Raw genomic sequence first — 4,050 nt, 5'->3', positions numbered from 1 at the left:
GCCCGGGGACCGGGGCCGGGAGCGCGCGCGCCCGGGGACCGGGGCAACTCAGACCGCGAGCGCGCGCCCGGGGACCGGGGCAATTCAGAGTCAGCTGTTGCCTGGATCGCGAACGCGCTCCGGCAACTCAGATCGCCAGCGCAGCTGCTGCCTGGATCGCAAACACGCTCCCGCAGCTCAGATCGGAATTTAAATCAGAAGAGAGCCAGGGGACGTCTCCCACCGGTCTCCAGTGGCTGTCCTATAGTGCGTCCGCCAGGACTGTGCCAGCTTCAGTTTCAGACCTCACGAGTCACAGATTCAGATTCAGAACAGACATACAGACACAGACAGACAACCGGAGACGAGCCAGCTCACCTATCAGTAGATCGATCTTAGCAGATCCGTTGACCAGGGGTCTGGTGGGCTTGGGGAATCCCGGACGGGCCCCCAGATGTTATGCCTAGACAGTTTGTTCCCCAAAGAAGACCACCAGAGTCCAGAGTCAAAGCCAAGCGGCAAGGATCTTTACTACAAGTTCGAACCTGGTCCCTCCTTTACACAGTATACAAGAGGGCCCCGAACAATGCGAGCATTTGCTTTTTATAGCCCGAAAGTTGCAGGGGAACAAAGAAATTCTTTTGGCTCCCGCGCTTTCAGTAACCTTGAACGGCTGTCTCCTTATCGGAGACTTTCCAGGTGGTGTTTGTACTGGGCTCAGGGAGTTTTGAGCCCGGGGGCTGAGGAATGTGCCCAGCTCCTTTCAGTCCCATCCCCGGTCTTTCTGCAGTGGGGCCGTGAAGACACCTCCTATCGGGAAAATTTCCTTCGCAAAACTCTTCCTGACCCGTCCTCCCGCCTTGCGCTGTTTCAAGTCCTCACCCGCGAGCTTAATTCCGCCCTGGGCGCCTCAGCCTTGCTCTTGTCGGCGCCTGGAGCGCACCGCGGCAGCCCCAGTCCCGGGGAAGCTGCGTTCTCTGCCTGGTCCTGGGGTCCTGCAGACCCCACCGTGGTCTGAAGGCGCCGTCGCCCTCCACCTCCCCCCTCGTGCCGGGCCCTGCTGCTCCCCAATTCCAACCCTTGGAAAACATGCTCTTCTTGGAGGCAACCCTCTTATCCCGTTCTGTCCCTGTTGTTACCAGAAGGCGGGTTTGGAGTTTGAGGTTTCCAGGTTCTTCGCTGTTGAACATAGAATGAAATAATAATAATAATAATAATAATAACTCGCCCAAAGTCACAAAAGAACAAAGCGGTGATAGCAGGAATTTATCAATCAAGACAGCACTCCACAGGGAGGAGTGGGCCCGAGCGAGCGTCTCCAGGGCCCCGTTTACAAAGTTTTTGGGGCTTAAAGTATTTCTTTTGAGGTCTCTATGGGCTACCCCTTATCTATGCCCTATGCCCTGTGCCCTATGCAGATGGGTGCCCTATGCAGATGGAGGGGTGGCCGGTGCTTGGCCTTGGCCACTCCTGGGCTCTTTCCCTTTCCATCTGAGACGTGGTTGAAGGGGCAGGGCGGTAGGGAGAGCAGCCTTTGATTCTTTGTTGCTCCGGATGGAAAGATGGGGTTTTTCCTTTTGGCCTAGTTTTGGAAAGTTCACGTTCATTGGCCTTAGATTCGCTGCCCCCAGACCCAGGACCCATGTGTTTCCTTTTTCTTCTTTCTTATTGGAGATGGGTCTCTGTTGCCCAGGCGGGAGAGCGGTGACAGGATCACAGCTCACTGCATCGTCAACATCCTGGGCTAGAGGGATTCTCCCACCTTAGCCTCCAAAGTAGTTGGGACCACAGCCGCGCGCCACCACACCGCGCTAATTTTTGTATTGTTGATTAGAGACGGGCTTTCGCCTTGTTGCCCAGCTTGGTCTCCAACTCCAGGGCTCAAGCGATCCAGCCGCACCGGCCTCCCATTGGGAGGCCGAGGTGGGCGGATCACCTGAGGTCAGGAGTTCGAGATCAGCCTAGCCAACATGGTGAAACCTCATCTCGACTAAAATACAGAAATTAGCTCGGTGTGGTGGCAGGCGCCTGTAATCTTACTCCCAGCTACTCAGGAGGTTGAGGCAGGAGAATCCCTTGAACCCGGGAGGCGCAGGTTGCAGTGAGCTGAGATCGCACCACTGCGTTTCAACCTGGGCGACAGAGCGAGACTCCGTCTCAAAATAAAATAAAATAAATAAAATAAAATAAAATATAAAATAAATCTTCTCAAGCTTTGGTAGAATCTTATGAGCTCACATCATTGTTTTGTAACTATGATATGTGTTCAAAATTTTCTCCTTTGTCCCCACAATTCATTAGATGTATTTTTTAACCATTTTAAAATAGTTTATGAAATTTATTGTATTCAGTTTACACTGGGGACTGCATGCTTTCTAGTCTGTATCATATATTGAAAACATTTTCTAGTACCTGATACATGATTTTAGGTTGTTTCAACGTGTACTTGATAAATATATCAAGGAACTACTTTATGTATGTATGTATATACGTCTGTATGTATGTCTGTATTTATTTATTTATTTTGACATGGAGTTTTGCTCTTGTTGCCCAGGCTGGAGTGCAATGGCATGAACTCTGCTAACCGCAACCTCTGCTTCCCGGGTTCAAGCTGTTCTCCTCCCTCAGCCTCCCGAGTAGCTGGGATTACAGGCGTGCGCCACCACACCCGGCTAATTTTGTATCTTTAGTAGAGATGGGGTTTCTCCATGTTGGTCAGGCTGGTCTTGAACTCCTGACCTCGGGTGATCTGCCTGCCTCAGCCTCTTAAAGTGTTGACATTTTAGGCATGAGCCACTGCACCCAGCCCCAGGAAGGTTTTTAATTTAGGGTCTTTAATTGCCAATGTGGGTTCGCTCAGGGTCAGGCAGCGACCCCTTAGATCCGCCAGATGTATTTCTGGGTGAACATACACTTGTTCTTCCCACCTGTTGGGCAAGCAGACTGGTCTGGGTGAGGGACCCTAGGCTGTCCCCCTCAGCTGTTCCTGCTCATCTCCCCCGTCAAGATGAAGACCATTCCAAAGTCAAACAGGACCCTGGTACACATGAGACCCCAGAGAGGACATACTAGTATCACTCTTATTCATTCACTCACTCAGTAGCTATTAAGCGTATACTATATGACTGGGGGCAAAAATAGAGGAACTATCTGTGCCAGGGATCAAAATGGCAAACCAGCAGACTATCCTTCCCTGCTTTCTCCAGATTATTTTTCATTTTTATTTTTTTGAGACGGAGTCTCACTCTGTCACCCAGGCTGGAATGCAATGGCATGATCTCAGCTCACTGCAGCCTCCCCTGCCAGGGTTCAAGTGATTCTCCTACCTCAGCCTTCCGAGTAGCTGGTTCTACAGGCCCACACCAGCACACCCATCTTATTGTTGTATTTTTAGTACAGATGGAGTTCTGCCATGTTGGCCAGGCTGGTTTCCAACTCCTGACCTCAAGTGATCTGCCCGCCTGGCTCTCCCAAAGTGTTGAAATTACAGGCGTGAGCCACCACACCTGGGCTTTTTTGTTTTTAAGATAAATCTCACTCTTGTCACCAGGCTGGAGTGCAGTGATGCAATCTTGGCTCACTGCAACCTCCGCCCCTGGGCTCAAGCGATCCTCTCACATCAGACTCCTGAGTAGCTGGGCCCAAAGACCCACAGACGTGCACCACCACACCTGGCAAAATTTAGGTAGTTTTAGTACAGATGGGGTTTTACTGTATTACCCAGGCCGGTTTCGAACTCCTGAGCTCAAGCAATCCACCTGCCTTGGCCTCTGAGTGCTGTGATAACAGGCATGAACCACCACATCCAGCCTCTGTGTGGGGTTTGGTCAGGGCTGCGTCTGTGTCCTAAAGGGGAGCTCATTCCAACCCAGCTCCCACTGCTGCAGCGTGTGTGTGGGCTTCTCCAGGAGGGAAGCGGGTTCTGAAGAAAGGGCTCAAAATTCATGTAGTTTTCCTGTCATCCCTGCTGCAGTGGGCAGTAGAGGGGACCATATTTCCTCAGGGTGAGGTCTCCTTTGTATTCGTCATTGTGTTACAGGGAGGGGGTGTGTTGATTCTGAGCAATCAACA

This window comes from Papio anubis, chromosome 20 (genome assembly GCF_008728515.1).
Source record: "Papio anubis isolate 15944 chromosome 20, Panubis1.0, whole genome shotgun sequence".
NCBI classification, from domain to species: domain Eukaryota; kingdom Metazoa; phylum Chordata; class Mammalia; order Primates; family Cercopithecidae; genus Papio; species Papio anubis.
The sequence above is the reverse complement of the archived record's forward strand: the minus strand, read 5'-3'. Positions refer to the sequence as shown.